This window comes from Saccopteryx bilineata, chromosome X (genome assembly GCF_036850765.1).
Source record: "Saccopteryx bilineata isolate mSacBil1 chromosome X, mSacBil1_pri_phased_curated, whole genome shotgun sequence".
In the NCBI taxonomy this organism is placed as follows: domain Eukaryota; kingdom Metazoa; phylum Chordata; class Mammalia; order Chiroptera; family Emballonuridae; genus Saccopteryx; species Saccopteryx bilineata.
Window position 1 is genome coordinate 117,220,825 of NC_089502.1, and position 21,393 is coordinate 117,242,217.

The following is a 21,393-nucleotide window of genomic DNA, read 5'->3' on the forward strand; positions in this document are numbered from 1 at the left end:
TTGGGAACCCCTACTGAGACTTGTGAGGCCTTTGTTTCCAGGAGGAACTTGAGAAGATTCTCTGGGTGTGGAACCAGAGAATGTGTCAGGCTTTGGGAGCTCTGAATGAGAGGGAAACCGTCTTCCCTGTCATTTGCTCATTGCCCTGTGAGAGACTTTAATAAAGTTAAGGAACACCATTTTCTGGCTCCACTGTTTCTTTACCATCTGTCTGAATTCAATGAATACCTGCATGTGTATGGCCACAGTGGCAGTGGCTCCTGGCCCTACAAATGGTTTTTGGTATATTCACATGGTTGTGCAACCATCACCACAATCAATTTTAGAATATTGCCATCATTCCCCAAACAAACACTGTAATTTTTACTAGCCACTCCCTACTTTTTCCAACTCCTTCAGCCCTTGGCAACTACAAATCTGCTTTTTGTCCATAGAGTTGTGTATTCTGGACATTTCATGTAAATGTAGTAATTGGTAACATGGTCCTTTGTGGTTGGTTTATTGCACTTAGCCTAATGTTTTCAAGGCTGTTGGGCAGATAAAATATATTATGCTCACTTTGTTAAAGATGGTGCTGCCCACGTGGAAGCCTGTCGCCCAGGTGATATTAATGCGTGTTGGGGGCGAGCTGTGGGCAGGCAGGATCCTTGTAGCCTGGGGCTTGGTTTTAGGACTAAGCCTTTCCCACCCTTTTTATGTGGGGTGGTGCAATCCCATCATGCCTCAGATAAGTGACTTTGTATTAGAGACTTCCCCATTTTGCATATTGGATTAAAGGTTTTGATTTCTGTACTTTATAAAGTGGGGCAGACCGGGAGCTTGCTCTCTAGGTTCCTGAGATTAGCTTTAGAGGGGAGAGTAGAGAAAGGCCATGTGGAGGAGGCCAGGAGAAGCAGCCAAGATGGTGAAGTGCTGAGGGAGAAACCAGTTTGTGCAGAGTTTGTGCAGGGAGAAGGAAGGAGATGGGGAACAGAGATGAATAAGGCTGGTGAGGTAGAAACCTTTGATTCTAGGAAACTCGGATAAGTGAGTGGCTTTGGGAGCCATGAATGGAAAGGGAAGTGTTTTCCCACTGTGTGTATTTCTTGCGCACCGAGTGCAAGCTAGGATTAAAGGTAATGGCCTACCAGTTCTTGGCTCTGTTGTTTCATTACTGTAAGGCCAGGAGCCGTCATCGTGACCATTCACATGCAGGTTCCCATTGGATTTGGGCAGGCGATAAAGAAATGGCGGAGTCAGAGGATGGGGGGCCATCCTATTTATTGGTGTCTCACCAAGACAGGCAAACCACAAAAGAAGACAAGGGAAAAGTAGAAAACCAGCTCTTCCCATGAAGGGCAAGGGATCAGGGGAGCCCCTGTAATTGTGATAGCAGGAACTGTGTGTCTGAGCTCCTGGTCTGTCCCACTTTATAGTGTAGAAAACCAAAATCCCTTAATCCAATATACAAACAAGGAAGTCTCCGATACAAAGTCACTTATCCAAGGCATAATTGGATTCCTCATGAGAGTGCACCACCCAGATCATACAATCAGTCAAGGGTGTGGGGAAAAGCTTAGTCCCAAAACCAAACCTCAGGCTACAACAACCTGGCCTGCTTATAGCCTGTCCCCCACACCCATTATAAGTCACAAGCGAGCAAACATATATTTCATGTTTACAAACTTATTTGACCAACATTCCACCCCTTTTGCTCGCTTTACAATCTAAACCACAGGCATCTTCCATGATGGTCACTGTGCAAAGAGTAGGATACATTGCATAAACAGAAATAGTACCAACTACAGCAATAGGATTAACAGATCAAAAACTATGGGCGAAATGAGAGAGCTGTCAGTGGCACCAAGAGAGGCAAATCTTTTCCCTCTGGCAGAATACAGGCCAGAGTTTTATCTGCAGACAGCACTGTAGCTGGCACCAGAGGCCGCCCTGAGCGGGCATACCAAACCTTATTGGCCAATACACCAGCATCTGCTGGTTCTATGTGTAGTAAAATAGGGGAACTCATTATTGGCCATAAAGAAATTACAAAGGTGCCCTTCAAAATGCTGTCCCCTTGAGCACTCAAGGGATAATACACTTCTACCTTAGGTGGCCAGGTGCTGGTTACCCAAGGAGTTAACTGGAGGTTCACCTCTAACCCCTTTCCCCATGGTGCCAACAAGGCCACCCGGGAGGCCTGTACAGTCCAGGGCCAAGTCCATTGAAGCCGTTGTCCTTTAAGAAGGGCTGTTGGAGCAGGCAAGAGCACGTTGCCCTGCTGTCCGAAACCTGGCTTGAGTAAAATGTCCTTGGTGCGTATCTGCAACTGAATAGGGGCAGCTGTCCGATGCAGGAGGGCCTCTACTGGAGCTGGGCTTCCCCGTCGAGGTCGCTCATTCAAAATCCGAAGTACTGTCCATAAGCGGCGTGTCCATCCAGTAAGAGAGCCGGTGCCCCCCTCCTGTCGCAGTCCCTGCTTTAAGAGTCCATTATAACGCTCAATGATGCCAGCAGCCTGGGGGTGGTAGGGAACATGGTACTTCCAGTCCACCCCCAGCTTTTGAGCCCATTGCCTCACCATTGAACCAGTGAAGTGGGTACCATTGTCACTTTCAAGGACCAGCGGTCGCCCGTATGCAGCACTCAGGCGGTCCAGAGCCTGTATGACTGCCCTCTGGTCAGGGTACGAGCGGGGTAAGCAGCGAGCAGCCCGGTGGCAGTATCTACACAAGTGACTGCATACTGGTACCCTTCTGACTTTGGTAAGGGTCCAATGATGTCTATCTGCCATCGTGTCAGTGGGACATGACCCCTCTGGATCTGTCCAGGTGACACCAGTGGTCTCCGAGGGTGTTCCTTGGAACATACTGCACATTGCTCACAGGCTGCAAGTACCTCTGCATAGGACACAGGCAAGTTCCAAGCCTTAACCGTAGCCCACATAGTTTTCTGTCCTGCATGGAGCAGGCGCCGGTGGAGCCACTGTGCCACATCACCTGCAGGTGCAGTCTCCAACCATCGCACCCTTGCCAACGTATCTGCCTCATCATTCCCAGGATGGGCTAGAGGGGCATGCCCTGTGACATGATATACTGTCACCTGCTTCTGGTGTCCTATTTCCCATAAGTCCTGCCACATGGCCTGACCCCATAATGGACGGTGCATTACCATCCACTGGTTAATGTGCCAAGTAGCAATCCAAAGGGTCAGTCCACGATAGACAGCCCAACTGTCAGTACAGATGACCAGAGGTGAAGGTTCATTATGGGCAACTAGCCAAACAGCTCTTAATTCTGCCCATTGGCTGCTTTGGCCTGTACCCGTGTCCATCCAAATAGTCTCAGTGGCCAGATGGAAGGCGATAGCCGTCCATTTGGCAGGTTGGCCCCTGCTGGAACCATCAGTATACCAGGCATCTTCGGGGATGGGCACCCGCCCCTCCTGGTAAGGACTGACCTCAGGTTCTGCCTCCTGAGCCCCAGTTGCACCTGACTCTAAGGTCGCATAGGTGACTGGACCCAAGACCTCCTGCAGTTCTGCCCTCAATGGGCTGGTGCTAAGAGCACAGCGTTGTTGCAGATAGGCACCCCACTTGGCCAGGGTAGACATTTGGGCCATACCACTACGTGGTTTAGTTGCCCAATCTCTCACCCATCCAGCTATAGGGTATGTTGTTTTGACTGTAACTGGTGTTGTGGTTGTAATACTCTCAGTTGCCAGGAGGGCAGCATACACAGCTGCCAGCTGCTTCTCTACTAATGAGTAACGAACTTCAGCACCTTTCCACAATTGGGACCAAAATCCAATAGGTTGCCGTAGGCGCTCTGTCCGCTGCCACAAGCCCCATCCAAACCCCTCCGAGGTTACATGAACATCCAGCTCACAGGGCCTGGCAGGATCAAACACATTCAAGGCCTGTGCCACCTTGACAGCTCTCTTAGCAGCTGCAAATGAACCTTGCGCCTGCTCAGTCCAATCCCAGCGAACCCCCTTTCGAATAAGGTTGTACAAGGGGCGTAGTAACTGAGCCAAATGCGGTATAAATGCTCGCCAATACCCCAACAAACCTAAGAATTCCTGTAACTGTTTTACCGTAGTGGGCACGGGGTATGCTTGCATCTTATCTATAACTGCGTCAGGGATAACTTTTGTCTTACCCGACCAGACAACTCCCAAGAATTTAACAGATAACCCAGGTCCTTGTAATTTGTTCTCGTTAACTGCCCAGCCACATGCTTTCAAATGGGATAGCAGGGTAGGGACTGCTTGCTCCAATTCTGAAAGAGAATCACTAGTTAGCATAATATCATCAATATAATGGTACATGCGGACTACCTCTGGCTGTTTCCATTTAGCCAGGTCAGCAGCCACCAGCCCATGGCACAAGGTGGGGCTATGCAAATAGCCCTGGGGTAACACTGTAAAGGTCCATTGTCTCCCTTCCCAACTGAAGGCAAATTGGTCTTGACTCTCTGCAGCTATATCAATAGAGAAAAAAGCATTGGCCAAGTCTGCCACAAAGTGGTATGTCCCCAACTCATGGCTTAGCCGATCCATCATGTTAGCTATCGAGGGAACAGCAGCGTGCAAAGGGGGAACAACTTTATTAAGTTCCCTGTAATCTACTGTCATTCTCCAGGTTCCATCCGCTTTGCGCACAGGCCATACTGGGGAGTTGTAAGGACTGTGTGCTGGCCGGATGATCCCCACCTTTTCTAGTTCAAGGATTGTCCCTGTGACTTCTTCATAACCACCTGGCAGGCGGTACTGCTTGGTGTTAGTCACACGCCGAGGGATGGGTAATTGCAAAGGGGAATGTGATGCATGTCCCTGCAATACTGCCTTCACAACCCTGATCCGCAGCCGGAACTCCCCAGCTGTAGTTTCCAACCACAGTCCTTGCAAGACATCTACCCCCAAAATATATTCAGGAATAGGAGATACATACACCTTATATGGCTTAGGAGGCAGTCTCCCTATCCCCAATGGAATAGTTATTGGCTTCACTTGGACAGTTTGGCCCCCATAACCATCAATGGCCACTGGGGTCCCAGCAAACCGCTCTGGGTTTCCATAGAGAAGGGAACATTCTGCACCTGTATCCACCAAGGCCAACACCTGTTGTACGTTGGAAGGGGACCAGTGGATAGCCAGTTCCACATGTGGCCTCCGGTCCCCGCCCATCCCCGTTAGACGGGTCCCTCGGCCTTTTTCCTATTCAAACTGGTACAATGGGTCTTGGGAGTTCCCCTCTCCCTTGGCTGTCTCTATCATATAATCTTGTAACCGAGCTGTGCGCGCACCAAACGTTTTATTGGTAGCTGCTGGGGCCTTTCGTCTCAGTGGCTGGAACTTCTGTTCTGGTTTAAGCTGCCGCCAAAGCTCCAAAAGAATTTTATTAGACTGGCCATCCAATTTCCCCTTATCTGCTCCAGCCGCAATCAAGTCTACCCACATCTGCGTTCGGGTAACCTTTACAGGCCCGTTTCCCTTGTTAGTTGGGGGAGAAACATAGGCAGCAGCCCTCACTGCTTTATGATCCCGAGCGGCCTCCAGCTCTCCCAAATCTGCTACCATCTGTGTAACTGCATTGATGGGCTGCCCCACATAGGGGCCCAAGATAGCCACAAGTGACCCAAAAAGGGCTGACGGGGCGCTAGCAAGGACAAATTCCCTCATTTTGGCCGTAAACACTTCTTCGTCTGGCCCACGAGACCCAGGGTTGAAAACAGCATTCTTCATACCTAGTTCTCGAAGGACCTTTACTAACTCACTGTAGCACTGCCACCGACTCATTGCCCCCGGCAGTTCTCCAGCATTCTGCCAGACCATACGAATGGCAGCCATCACCCATTCTAATAGGGTATGGTCTCCTGGGTTGCCATGGCAGTTCTGAAGACGCTGCCTCAAGGAAGAGTGTGTGGTAATGGCGGCCAATTTCTCCATCTCTGTTCCGGAGAGCATGATGCCATCCACCCCTATATCCCATAATCGTAGTAACCAGGCTACCAGGGATTCAGTAGGTTTCTGCCTAAATTGTGCCCCCAACTCCATCAGCTCTGCCTGGGTATAGGGCCGGACCACAGAGTGTTCCATTACCTGGGCAGGAGGCTGTGGCTGCCCCTGAGGGACTCTTTGTTGCTGGGTTTTTACCTTCTTGGCGACAACTGGTCGGGCTCTCAGTGTGCGTATGGCAGCTTCAGCCTGAGCCTTCTCATCCTCAGAAGAGGAGTCGCAAGCGCCTGCTCCCGCTGACTCAAAGCCAATCCACCGGCACGGATGCTGCTGCTCCTTTGGTGACCGTTAGGCTCCTGTGGCTGCTGGCTTTTGGCCAGAAGCTGAGACTCGAGCTCTTGAATCCGGAGTTGTTTCTCCAACAACTGCCGGTGAAGACGTTCAGCTTCCAGGGTAAACTGCAACTCTCGAACCCGTAATTCCTTCTCCAGTGCTTGCTCCAGTTCCAGCCTTTTCTGCCGTTCTGTTTGCAATTCATGCTGAAGCTTTTGACCTCGGGCAGTTTCCTCTTGAGTAAAAAACATGTAGCCCATGGCCCCTAAAAGGACAGCCATGGGGAGCCAGAGCAGCAACCAGTACTCTATCCCACCCATCAAGGGTGGTGGCTCCATACCAATCTCTGAATCCTGCCGGAAACTACGCCAGTTGTAAGGCCAGGAGCCGTCATCGTGACCATTCACATGCAGGTTCCCATTGGATTCGGGCAGGCGATAAAGAAATGGCGGAGTCAGAGGATGGGGGGCCATCCTATTTATTGGTGTCTCACCAAGACAGGCAAACCACAAAAGAAGACAAGGGAAAAGCAGAAAACCAGCTCTTCCCATGAAGGGCAAGGGATCAGGGGAGCCCCTGCAATTGTGATAGCAGGAACTGTGTGTCTGAGCTCCTGGTCTGTCCCACTTTATAGTGTAGAAAACCAAAATCCCTTAATCCAATATACAAACAAGGAAGTCTCCGATACAAAGTCACTTATCCAAGGCATAATTGGATTTCTCATGATAGTGCACCACCCAGATCATACAATCAGTCAAGGGTGTGGGGAAAAGCTTAGTCCCAAAACCAAACCTCAGGCTACAAAAACCTGGCCTGCCCACAGCCTGTCCCCCACACCCACTATAAGTCACAAGCGAGCAAACATATATATCACGTCCACAAACCCACTTGACCAACAGTGGGAAAACACTTCCCTTTCCATGCAGGGCTCACAAAGCTATTGACTCATCTAAGTTTCCTAGAATCAAAGGTTTCTACCTCACCAGCCTTATTCATCTCTGTTCCCCATCTCCTTCCTTCTCCCTGCACAAACTCTGCACAAACTGGCTTCTCCTTCAGCACTCCACCATCTTGGCTGCTTCTCCTCTCCTCCATGTGGCCCTTCTCTGCTCTCCTCTGTAATGCTAATTTCAGGAACTGAGAGTGAGCATGCTCCTGGTCTGCCCCATTTTATAGTGTAGAAATCAAAACCTTTAATCCAATATACAAAATAGAGAAGTCTCTAATACAAAGTCACTTTCTGAGGCATGATGGATTGTACCACCCCACATCAAAAAGGGTAGGAAAGGCTTAATCCCAAAACCAAGCCCCAGGCTACAAGGATTCTGCCTGCCTTTAGCCCACTCCAACACACATTAATATCACCTGGGCGACAGCCTCCTGGTATCATCTTTAACAAAGTGAGCATAATACATTTTATCTGCCCAACAGTGCCCCAACAGGGGAATTGAACAGGCAACCTCCACACTCTGGCACCACACTCCAACCAACTGAACTACCCAGTCAGTGTTTAATTTTTATTGATTTATTTTTATATTTATTTTATTTTTTATTTTATTTTATTATTTTTTTACAGGGACAGAGAGAGAGTCAGATAGAGGGATAGATAGGGACAGACAGACAGAAATGGAGAGAGATGAGAAGCATCAATCATCAGTTTTTCGTTGCGACACCGTAGTTGTTCATTGATTGCTTTCTCATATGTGCCATGACCGTGGGCCTTCAGCAGACTGAGTAACCCCGCGCTCGAGTCAGTGACCTTGAGTTCATGCTAGTGAGCTTTTTTGCTCAAGCCAGATGAGCCCGTGCTCAAGCTGGCTATCCTGGGGTCTCGAACCTGGGTCCTTCCGCATCCCAGTCTGATGCTCTATCCACTGCGCCACCACCTGGTCAGGCTTTATTGATTTTTTTTAGAGAAACAGTGAGATGAAGGGAGAGAGAGAGAAGAGAAAGGGAAGCATTCATGTGTTGCTCCACTCAGTCTTGCCTTCTTTGGTTGCTTCCATTAGTGTGCCCTGAGGGATTGAACCCCCAACCTTGTCATTTCAGGAAAACACTCTTAACCAACTGAGCTAACCATCCAGGGACTGTATTTATTAATGATCTCAAAGAGTTCTTTATATATTGTAGCTACAAGCTCCTTATATACAGAAGTGGGCAAAAGTAAGTTTACAGTTATAATACAAATAAATAATACAATAATGAATAAATGATAATACAAGAATAAATTGTACTCACAACTATAAACCTACTTTTGCCCACTCCTGTATATGATTTGCAAATATTTTCTCACATTCTGTGGGTTATCTTTACATTTTCTTAATGGTATCCTTTGAAGCAAAAGTCTTTATTTTTTATTTTGATGTAGTCCAACTTATTTTTTCTTTTTGTTTCTTGTGCTTTGATTTTGTTGTTCTCTTTAAGAAACCATTGCCTAGTCCAAGGCCACAAGAATTTACCTCATGTTTTCTTCTAATACATTAATAGGTGTAGCACTTACATTTCCGTTTTGAATTATTTTTTGTATGACGTGAGGAATGATTCCAATTTCATTCTTTTGAAAGTGGGTATTCAGTTGTCTTAGCTCTATTTTTTGAGAAGACTATTCTTACCCCATTGAATTGTCTTGGCAGCCCTTTTGAAAATAAAGGAAATGTAAATGTAAATGTGAAGATTTATTTCTGTACTCTTCATTATATTCCTTTGGTTTATATGTCTAGCTTTGCCAATAACAAACTATCTTGACTATTGTAACTTTAAGTTTTGAAATAAGTAATTGTAAGTCTTTAAACTTTGTTTCTTTTCAGGATTGTTTTTGCTATTCTGGATCCCTTGACTGTCCATGTGAAATTGTACAATCAGTTTGTCAATTTCTGCAGAGGAGGTAGCTGGAATTGTGATAGGAATTGTGTTTAAGATGTAGATATATTTGGGGGACTGATGCTACTTTAAGAATATGAAGTCTTCTATTTTATGATGTCTTTCCATTTATTTAGGTCTTCAATTTCTTTCAGAGTACATGTTTCCCCTGCTACTGGAAAGTAGAGAGTTCTTATAAAACATTTTGTAAGCCAAAATAGCATAAAGCAAAGAAGCAATTGTCATTAATTTATGTTTTTATTTTGCTTACTGTGATTGAAATGCTTAATTACATCCAGTTTTATGCTAAGTGTAACAACCTTATGGGTTGTCTTAGGCTTTTCTGATATCTGAGGACACATCTTGCTAACTGTTGGGCAAATAAAATATATTATGCTCACTTTGTTAAAGATGGCGCTGCCCACGTGGAGGCTGTCACTCAGGTGATATTACTGTGTGTTGGGGGCAGGCAGGATCTTTGTAGCCTGGGGTTTGGTTTGGGACTAAGCCTTTCCCACCCTTTTTGATGTGGGGTGGTGCAATGCAATCATGCCTCAGAGAGGTGACTTTGTATGAGAGACTTCCCTATTTTGTATATTGGATTAAAGGTTTGGATTTTTACACTATAAAGTGGGGGCAGAGCGGGAGTTTGCTCTCTTGGTTCCTGAGATTAGCATGAGAGAGCAGAGGGAGCAGAGCAGAGAGCAGAAAGAGGCCACGTGGCCAGGAGAAGCAGCCAAGATGGAGGAGTGCTGAGTGAGAAGTCAGTTAGTGCAGAATTTATGCAGGGAGAAGGAAGGAGATGGGGAACTGAGGAGAATAAGGCTGGTGAGCTAGAAACCTTTGATTCTAGGAAACTCGGATAAGTCAGTAGCTTTGTGAGCATTGAATGTGATTGGGTTTTGGAGCCCAGTTTGTGTTTTTACTTGCCCGCTGGGTGCAAGCTAGGATTAAAGATGATGGCCCATCAGTTATTGGCTCCGTTGTTTCTTTACCGACTGTCCGAATCCAGTGCGAACCTGCATGGGCCGGGCTGCTGTGATGGTAGCCCTGCCTACTGACTTTACACTAACCTATGCACAAAATAGAGATATAGCACAGATACTTACAGATACAATTCAAAGCTTATGGCAGCTTGATGCTGAGATTCTGAGTGTATAGCTTCCAGGGAAGAAGCTTGGCAGTGACACTCTTGCTCTTAGGGTATGTTCTGCCTCCGTAAGGTCTCACTGCAAACACTAAATGCTGTTTTCACTTTTAAGACTTATTTGTAGAAGTGGAAATCTTCTTCAGATATCTTTCAGTTAGTGAAAAAAGGTTCTAATATAGATTTTTGTAAAAGCCAAGTGACATAAAGAAAACTTTCAAACAGTAGGACCTGCATAAGCTTTATACTTCTTTTGGTAATATTTTTTTTTCTTTTTTTTCTTTTTTGTATTTTTCTGAAGCTGGAAACGGGGAGAGACAGTCAGACAGACTCCCGCATGTGCCCGACCGGGATCCACCCAGCACGCCCACCAGGGGCGACGCTCTGCCCACCAGGGGGCGATGCTCTGCCCCTCCGGGGTGTCGCTCTGCCGCGACCAGAGCCACTCTAGCGCCTGGAGCAGAGGCCAAGGAGCCATCCCCAGCGCCCGGGTCATCTTTGCTCCAATGGAGCCTTGGCTGCGGGAGTGGAAGAGAGAGACAGAGAGGAAGGAGGGGGGGTGGAGAAGCAAATCGGCGCTTCTCCTATGTGCCCTGGCCAGGAATCGAACCCGGGTCCCCTGCACGCCAGGCCGACGCTCTACCGCTGAGCCAACCGGCCAGGGCCTCTTTTGGTAATATTTTTATTCTTTTGGATGCTATTGAAAATAAAATTATTACATAAACTTTATCTTAGAATGGTTTATTATTGCCAGTATGTAAAAACACAGTTGCTATTTTTATAATTGATCATATACACAGCAACCTGAGTGGCATCATTTATTAGTTCAAATTACTTTTTATTATATTCCATAGGATTTTCAATACATTATCTGTAGGGATAGTTTTACTTTTTTCCAACTTGGATGCCTTTACCTGTTTCTCAGGGGTAAATAGAAGAACCTTTCCAGGGGTAGTTTTTGAGGCTAGTCTTTGAGGTTTTTTCTGGCTCTTCTTAGGTGTCTCTTTTCCCGGTTCTTCTGGTAAACTAGCTGCTGTATGGTTTGCTTGATGTTTATTTGTTTGTTTTGATTGTTTATTTTTTATTGTAAACTAGAAAATTTATTGTACTACTTATCATATAAGTCCTTAAGATCAAGCAGATGCTGCAACAGCTGCCCTCTTGGGTTTAGGTGCTGTTCCTTCATAGAATCCATGCTTGAATCTATGGTACACATTTTTTTTGGGTCTCATTCGACCAGTCCCAGTTGTATTTTGTCTTTTTAGCCTCGGCACTTCAGTTATACTTCCTCTTCTGCTTGGAAGGGTGGCCACACTTTCCACAGGTTGACTTCTGAAGGTGGTGGGCCTTTGAGCTACAGCAGCCACACAATGTGTGCATCTTATTGTAATGCTTTCCAAAGAGTGATGTTCCCTTCATCATCTGGCTTCTGTGGCTGAGACCCTAACTTGAAGTTTTCATAAAGCTACCAGATTATTCTTTATGTTTACCACCAGAATCTCCATTGTTGTTGAGAACAATGTTAGGCATAACCTTGCTCAATCTCTGTTTTAAATAAAGTCAGTTCCTTTGGGGAAAGCTTTGAAAATCTCTCTTTTTTTTTTCCTTTTTCAGACAGTCTCCACCGGGCAAAATCTCTACTACTAGGCCACTACACTGAAGCTAGAGACTAGAATGATAGCCCTGCTTTACAAGCAGGGCAATGAGTGGGACAGTAAGTGGCCTTTGATCTTTCCCATTTGTTTCTCCTGTTGTGCAATTTCCACCCAATAAGCGAGCTGGGGTGAAGGCTCCTGGGCCCCAGGATTCTTAGCCTGCTATGCTTAGGATAGAACTGCTGCTATACAAGGGGTTTTATGTTTATTTTTAAAAAATAATTTACATTAGCTTTGATTGTTTTGTTGAAGATCGGGTCCACTTTTCATATCACCATTCTGTAAGTGCTAGTGTGAGAATTACTTTGGGGGTGAGTCTGATCATATTACTTTCTTCCTTGAATTATTTGTTTTTTTATTATTCTATAAGCAATTAATTATCATCTTCTAAATATGATGATGTGCTATCTGCCTTTTAAGTCTTGCTTTCTGTTTTCCTCGCATGATAATCTAGGCATAGTTAATGATGCTCTATGGCCTGAAAACACCTGTACCTTTTAGTATTTATACCTTTAAAATTAATCTTTCTACATTGTTCTTTCCTTCACTCTGTCATGAGTTGTTACTGTTTGAAAGATCCTTCAAACACCCCCTTCTTCTTTGCGAATCCCTTTGAAATATGAGGAAGCAAAAGAAGTATTTACATCATCACCTATATTAGCAATTTGAAATTCTTCCATAGCATTTATCCCATTAAATTGTGCTTTAGGCCCTGGCCGGCTGGCTCAGCGGTAGAGCGTCGGCCTGGCGTGCGGGGGACCCTGGTTCGATTCCCGGCCAGGGCACATAGGAGAGACGCCCATTTGCTTCTCCACCCCCCCCACTTCCTCTCTGTCTCTCTCTTCCCCTCCCGCAGCCAAGGCTCCATTGGAGCAAAGATGGCCCGGGCGCTGGGGATGACTCCTTGGCCTCTGCCCCAGGCGCTAGAGTGGCTCTGGTAGAGGCAGAGCGACGCCCCGGAGGGGGCAGAGCATTGCCCCCTGGTGGGCAGAGCGTGGCCCCTGGTGGGCGTGCCGGGTGGATCCTGCTCGGGCGCATTCGGGAGTCTGTCAGACTGTCTCTCCCCGTTTCCAGCTTCAGAAAAATACAAAAAAAAAAAGAGAAAAAATTGTGCTTTAGAGTCATTTTATGTATACTTTATAAATAGTCTATTCTGCGAGCTCTTTGTAAACAAGATTTCTACTCTTTATTGGTACATTTACACAATGTTTAAAAACAATTCCTTCAATAGGATCTAAAGTTTCTTTTGAATGTAAGTGAATAAGTGTTCTGTCTCAGAATACTTTGCAGCTTTTGTGTTCCTTAAAGAATTCTAAATCATAAAATATTGAGAATTGATCATAGGGCAATTAAAATTGGTTCTCTAGTAATTATTTTACTTCTCATTAGATAATCTAACAAAATTAACAAAGCTGGCCTTTCAGTATTCACTATTAAACAGCAGGAATACCATGGCTTAAAGTGTAGATTACATTAATTTACTGCTAAGTAAATGGAAACTTGTGGACTAGTTAAAATTACTGTAAATACTCCACTTACTAGTCATACTAGGTCACAATGTTGCTTCTATTTGCAATGGATTCACCGAGTTAAGGGGAAAGTACAATACTTTCCTCTTAGAGTCCTAACAGATCACATTCACTTTTACTTTGGTTAAAATTAATATTTATGAAAAAGTAAAATTTCCAAGGAACAACTAGTATTAATAAACACTGATTTGCCTTGATTTGATATTCTAGCAGTATGAAATCTGGTTTGAGAAATATTTTGAACATTCATAGTCATTTAGAGATTTTTATTGGAGCTATCTGGAAATGTGAAATTGAAAACAGATGAGATTTGAACCTGATGGTTAACAGTTCTTTTATTTGCCATGAGACAACATAGAATCTATTTTTTTTTCTTTATTACAAAAAATAATGGACAATTTGAGTATTATTTTTGCACAAACTTATAGACTTGTTTTTTGATCTGCACACATTTTAGTTTCTGTGGTAAGGCATAATTCATTTAAAATTTATGTTATACTTTATGATGTGTTTTAAAACATTCTTTCATATTGTTTATTTTAGTTTGTTTTTCTTTTTTTCCATCTACTAGAATATATTGACCAAGAATTATGACTGGGTGTATAAATATACATACTGAGAGAGAAACACAAATAAGAGAAAATAAAATAGGGAAAACCCTTAAGGTCTTTCTTATATTCTTCTAAAGTCATCTTTCCCATTCCAACCTAAATCTGCACTTGAACAAATTTATCAAATAGGATAGACTACTTCTTTAAGATAGGATAATATTATTTTTTAAATCTAATGTCCTATGAAAATTGTTTCACTTACATTCCCAGGACTGCCTTTCTAGAATTGGTAATTTTTATTTGTTTCATCTAAATGAGTTATAAAATGATTAAAATTGTGACTTTATAAATCAAGCGAGATTGTTTATAGTAACACATGCTATATATGTCATCCAGAAATACAATGCAGCAACATCAGTGGGCTCTGGTAAAGCTCTGATTTCAATTTAAAACAATAAGTTATTTAAAAGGATTTCTAAATGTTTTTACAATAAGTTATAGTGGGCCCTGACTGGTTGGCTCAGTGGTAGAGTGTCAGCCCAGCATAAGGAAGTCCTGGGTTCAATTCCGGTCAGGGTATACAGGAGAAGCGACCATCTGCTTCTCCACTCATGCCCCTTCCTTCTCTCTCTCTCTCCCTTCCTCTTTCTCTTTCCTTTTCCCACAGCCATGGCTTGAATGGTTCGAAAAAGTTGGCCCCGGGTGCTGAGGATGGCTCCACAGCCTCACCTTAGATGCTAATATAGCTCTTCTTGGAGCATTGGAGCAGCAGTCTCAGATGAGCAGAGCATTTCCCCCTAGTGGACTTGCCGGGTCCAGTTGAGGTACATGCAGGAGTCTGTCTCTCTACCTCTGCCTCTCACTTTAAAAAATGAATAATTAATAGTACTAATAAATTATGTTGTTTATCTTTGTATTTATAAGTATGTCTGTAATATTTTTTACAAGAGAACTGGAAGTGATGCAACATTGGTAGAGTTGTACCTCTTTGAACCCCTAGTATCTAATATGAGGGAAATTTTGCTTATTGCCTCTGTCACTTCCTCATTTCCTAGGTTTATTTGACTGAATTTCCTGGCTAGAACTGCTGTTTTTTTCTTTTTCACTGCTCCACTTGTGTTCTTCTGGAAGCTTAAATCTTTAACAAGATGAATTTCACACTAGTTCAAATAGTCATTAATTTAACTAAAATAAAATGATCATCTAAAAAGTCCTCATCACAATTTTCTTAACTATGTGTGATGATGGATATTAAGTAGACTTACTGGGGTGATCATTTTGCAATATATGCAAATCATTATGTTGAACATCTGAAACTAATATAATGTTATATGTCAATTATACCTCAATTTAAAAAGAGTTAAAACAGCCAGACCAGGCAGTAGTGCAGTGGATAGAGTGTAGGCCTGGGATGCAGAAAACCTAGGTTCAAAATCCTAAGGTCTCCAGCTTGAGCACAGGCTCACTAGCTTGAGTGTGGGTTCATAGACATGACCCCATGGTTGCTGGCTTGATCCCAAAGGTTTCTGGCTTGAAGTCCAAGGTCACTGGCCTGAGCAAGGGATCACTGGTTCAGCTGTAGCCCCTGGTCAAGGGACATATGGGAAAGCAATCAATGAACAACTAAGGAGCCACAACGAAGAATTGATGCTTCTCAACTTTCTCCCTTTCTGCCTGTCTGTCCCTCGCTCGCTAAAAAAAAAAAATTAAAAGCAACCTGAACCTTAGTACTCTCTATCACCAAGTAAACTTTCTTTTTTTTAAAATGCTGTTTGCATTCCTGGAGCAGCTTTTTAAAATGGCTGATGTTCTTTTCCCTGCACAGGCTTTGGGAAACTGCTAGAAACACTCAAGATGCTGTGAAGATAGGATGGTGAAATTCAAAACTGGGTAGACTGTGTTACAGTGATCATGGAATAGCCAACTACTGAAGTGGTGCTGGAAAAACAGATTCCAAATAAACCAACACCTTTCCTTATCTTCCACAAGAAGCTTCCCTCTTTCCTCAGTGATGAAAATGGATCTAGACTAGATTCATGTGCACTCAGGTGCCTGCATTTCTTTGTTTGTTTGTTTGTTTGTTTGTTTTTTCCAAATGAGAGGAGGGGATATGGAAAGACAGACTCCCACCTATGCCCTGGCCAGGATCCTTTTGGAATCCACCTGGAAACCCCCATCTGGGGCCAATGTTGTGCACATCTGGGACTGATGTTCACAACTGAACTATTTTTAGTGCCTGTAGCAGAGGCTCCATGGAGCCATTCTCAGCACCCAGGCTGATAGCTCAAACGAATTGAGCCATGCCTGTGGGAGGAGGAGAGAGAGAGAGGAAGGAGAGGGGGAGGGGTGGAGAAGCATATGTTCACTTCTCCTGTGTGCCTTGACCAGGATCGAACCAGGAAATCCACATGCCTGTCAATGCTCTATCACTGTGCCAACCAGCCAAGGCAGGTGCCTGCTTTTCAAAAAAAGAGGTCAATGTGCACGTTCATGGGTGAAAATATAAGTATTAAGCATTTAAGGAAGAATTTCAACAGTTTTTTTTTTTTTTTTTGCTAAGCAACAAATGGTATTGACAAAAACCTCTGGGTGTATACACACACACAGGTGGCGGGTAAAAGAGAGAAAGACAGAAAGGAAAGCATCTGGGCCCTGGCTGGTTGGTTCAGTGGCAGTGCATCAGCCTGGCGTGTTGAAGTCCCAGGTTTGATTTCTGGCCCCAGGCACACAGAAGTGCCTATCTGTTTCTCCACCCTTCCCCCTCTCCTTCCTCTTTATCTTCTCCTCCCGCAGCCAAGGATCCATTGGAGCAAAGTTGGCCCAGGCTCTGAGTACAGCTCCATGGCCTCCACCTCGGGCGCTGAAATGGCTCTAGCCGCAACAGAGCAACACCCCATATGGGCAGAGCATTGCCCCCTGGTGGGCATGCCAGGTGGATCCTGGTCAGGCGCATGCAGAAGTCTGTCTGACTGTCTCCCTGCTTCTAACTTTGGAAACACACACACACACACAAAGAAAAAGAAAAGCATCTGTTTTATTGTCTCTCTAGCCTTATTCAGAAGACCCTAAGAAGACCGTTTTTCTCAGCCCATACACTGTCAGAAGAACAAGACTGCAAATTATCTGCTAAATAAAGAGCTTAGTACTTAATCACAAATAATCAAGCAATCAATTAATCAAATATTTATTAAATGCTCACTAAATGCAAGGGGGTATAATATAATTTTGGGGCTGAATATTAAATTCTGATGTTTGAGATTTTTTTTCTTTTTCTTGTAGCTTGCATTCATTTTTCAAAAATTAATCCTTTTATTATTGCTCATACTTTGAATTTTCTCTGTTGGAATTTTTTTTCTTTCCCATCTCTAACATATATGCTTCTAATTTTCTTTTTTCTTTTTCTCATTTTCTTTCCATTAATTCATTCTGTAAAGGCTTTGTCAGGAAGCAAAGTAGAATTAAGAAACCTAGAGGTCTACTTCAAAGTTATGATAATTACTATATTACTATTATTTTGAGAGCTCATGCTATGTGCCAGACACTAAGACATGCTTTGAATATATTAACCTCAATAAGAAAACAATTATCAAAGCAGAATTATTGTTATTTTACCATTGGTCCCATAAATATTATTTCTCTGGATTTTTATTAATTTGTCAATTTAGTAAACAAATAGTTTGTTTTGTCCATTTTGTAATAGGCAATGTATAAACTACTGTTGTTAATCAGTGATTAGCCTCATGATCTTTTAATAAAGGCAGCAAATAAGAAAACCATTATAATAGTAGGTAATAAGTTCAGTGATAGAGATATATCCTTAGAATCTCATAAGATAAAGATAAGAATATTAGGAGAATATTTTGAATAAGTTAATATGCATTCCTTTTTGAAAGAGGAGTTAATCCGATAGACCAGATTGGTGTGGATATGGCAATGGGGAGAGTATCCCGGGTGAATAGAAAAAAAATTATGAAAGATGTAAAAGACATAAAACATGATATTTTGGAGAAATTCAAAGAAAGTCAATGAAAGGAAGGTCAGAAAGAACAGTAAGTCCTTCTGTGCCTAGTGTATCCATGGTTCATGATGCCAAGACACATCTGAAGAATGTAAAATCTCCAAAGCATTAGATGCTGGATGAACTCACCAGTGTGTTTGCTTCTCGGCCATCTACAGTTCCTCACAAGCTAAGAGAATGTCTCCCTCTCATTTTCCTAAGGAACAAAGTTAAGTATGTCCTAACAGGAGATGAAGTAAAGAAACTACTACTATGCTGTAGTTTTTAATAAGATCGGGCAAGTTCTAAACCAATAGAACCTACCCTCTTAGTTTTATGGATGCCATCAGCATTTACAAGACGAGAGAGAACTTCAATCTGTTCTAGGACATCAAGGTTGCTTTGCTTTTCATCGTATTATACCTAAGGAGACCAAATATAAGTTGTGCAATCTGAGTAAGATCTTTGTGGGCACAAAAGGAATCCCTCATCTCTTGACCTATGATGCTTGCACCAGACACTACTCTGATCCCCTCATCAAAGTGAAGAACACCATTCAGATTGATTTGGAGACTAGCAAGATTACTACTGATTTCATCAACTTTGATGCTGGTAACCTGTGTATGGTGACCAGAGGTGCTAACCTGGGAAGAATTGTCATGATAGCCAACAGAGACATCCTGGTTCTTTTGACATAGTTCATGTGAAAGATGCCAGTGGCAACAGCTTTGCCACCCCGTTCTCCCAACATTATTTTTATTGGTAAAGACAACTAAACATGGATTTCCCTTCTTTGTAAAAGTGTATCTGCCTCACTATTGCTAAAGAGAAAGATAAGAGACTAGTGGCCAAACAGAGCAGTGGGTGAAATGAGATCTAAGTGATGTAATTGGAAGAGTCTTTTTACTTAAGTAAAAATGGTACAACATTGAAAAGGAAGGAAGGGAGGAAGGAAGGGAGGGAGGGAGGGAGGGAGGGAAGGAGGGAGGAAGGGAGGGAAGGAGGGAGGAAGGAAGGAGAAGAGAGGAGAGGGAAGGGAAAGGAAGGGAAGAGAGGAAAGGGAGGGGAAGAAAGAAAAAGAAAGAAAGAAAGGGAGGGAAGGAAAGAAAAAAACCCAGTAAGTACCAGATATTGAGGGCTGGCTAACAGAATTTTTTTGTTTCCCCAAGCTTTATTAAGGTATAATTGACAAAAAACTCAGTGTAAATTTAGGAAATACAATGTGATGTTTTGATATACATATATTGTGAAGTGATTACCCCCAAAAATTCAGTAATGAGTTTTTGAAATCTTACAGCCCTGGCTCAAAACCAAGTTCTACTCTTACCTTTTATTTAATTTTTTTGTGACTTAGATTTATACCTCTATAATGGAAATTATTATAACCCTTTTTATTATGAAGTTTTGTTATGGATTAAACCAGTTAATAGCTTCAAAGATTTATGAGTATTGCTGCTATTATGCTCTGCTGAAGAAGCTGAAAGTGCCAGGATATGTTTAGACTTTTATTTTAATAGGATCCCAGGGGAAGAAGGGAGAAGAATGGACAGTAGGATAGATAACTGCCCTTAGGGAAAACATACCAGTTAAGATGGTAGATGTTTGTATGGGGAAAAGGTCATGGGTGTAGTTTGTGTCTGACTCAGGATCTTTACCATATTCAGAAGAAAAATCTGTTATGAAAAGCTGGCTGTATTGTGGTTTCTGCTTAGGAAAATGGCAGGGTGGGGGAATAGAAACGGTTTTCATTTGAACACGTTGAGATTAGTTGTCTATGAGATATCTGTAAGTGGTTGAAAATATGTGTCTGGAGCTTAAAGCTGAATCTAATTAGAACATTTAGATTTGGAAAAGAGTAGTCATCATGAAAAAAAATTTGGAAAACATTTTTTGAAGTATAGTTTATAGAAAAATGTAAGAATCGTAAGTGCACAGTTGAATTTTCACAAAATGAAACACCTATCTCACCACTATATTTTAAACTACAGATAACTCAAATACATGAAACATATTTTCTTGTCTGAGAGGGGTGTTTTAGTATAGAAATACAGATCATAAACTAAATAACTTCACAATAATTAGAGTTCTTGTGTTTATAAAAACATTGGCAAAGATATTTGGAGTTTAGAGAAACCCTTATTAAAATTCCATTTTCTTTCCCTTACACTTCCTTTCACCCATAAAATTTCTCAGATGATCCTTTCCAGACTCTTCATTAGAACCTCAACCCTCTCTGCAATTCTCTTTACAAACTCTGCCAAGATATTTATTTCTTAAGCAATAATATTTCTCTTGTTTACTACTACTTCTCCTGATTTAGTGTTTCATAAAGCTGAAAGAATTAGGCTGTGAATGCTCAGATGCTTTCAGAGAATAACTATCAGCAAAAACACTGAGAAAGAAGTTCAGAACCTTTTTATAGGAAGAGATAAAAGTTTGGGGGTATTCACAGAATAATATTTATTTTCCAAATATACATATATTTAAAAAGCTTTGAGAAGGAAGTTCTGGAAAACACCAAAAGAATTCATTACAACAGGATAAAGATAAGCAAAGGACATCTGGAAAGGAGTTACAGAAATCAGGGAAGAAAGACATTTCAGGGAAATAGAGGTGGCCATTAGTATAGAATGATTTCCAAAAAGTTTCAATTGGATTTCACAAATTAAGGCTTTTTGTGATTTAAGTGACTGCTTCTAGCAGAGAGACTAGAAAATAAGCTAAATTACAGTGAGTTGGGAAATGCATGGGGATTAAGAAGTAGAGGTAGAGAACTGAGGTAACTTTTCAAAAGGACCAGGTATGAGAGTTATGAGAGGAACTGTAAGATCTCTAGTGATGATTGTGGGAGGGTAAAAAAAAAAAGCAGAATAGATGGAGAGTTGCTTTTGAAGATATGAGTGACCTAAATCAATATTTTCTTAAATGCTGAGGGTAAAAGCGGTAGGGGAAGGACAGTAGATAATGATGATGTATAAATCAAATGAAACAAGATGCTTGAAGAAATGAAAACATATCAAATCTAGAACACAGGTGGAAGAATTGTCATACTCATGGGGAAGAATACTTCCTTCTATGACATGGGGAGGAGAAACGGGTAGGATTGCAGATACATTAGGGTTGAGATCAGGAAGGTGAGCCCTGCCTCTAGATGTTTCTTGCTGAAAAACCGTCTGCTTGAAGTCAGGTATGCTGCTTCCATGAGAAGTAATTCAAGGCCACTCACTCTCTGACCCTCCCTAATTCCTCAGATACCACCTCCCAAGGGAGGAGGATAGTTTATGAATTGGTTAGAATGAATAAGCCTTGCTACTTCCTTTGTAAGTGGATGATACTTTAAATTTTTGGTCTATCAACGTGGCTCTTTCTTTTTTACCCAAAAGGC

General features: G+C 42.7%; 2 pseudogenes; one reads left to right on the forward strand and one right to left on the reverse strand.

The window, feature by feature from the left end:
- Positions 1 to 11,409: 11,409 nt before the first annotated feature.
- On the reverse strand, positions 11,410 to 11,698 carry LOC136316858 (large ribosomal subunit protein eL37 pseudogene; annotated as a pseudogene).
- A 6,389-nt stretch (positions 11,699 to 18,087) lies between these two features.
- LOC136317814 (small ribosomal subunit protein eS4, X isoform-like) lies at positions 18,088 to 18,876 on the forward strand (annotated as a pseudogene).
- The last annotated feature ends 2,517 nt before the right edge of the window (positions 18,877 to 21,393 follow it).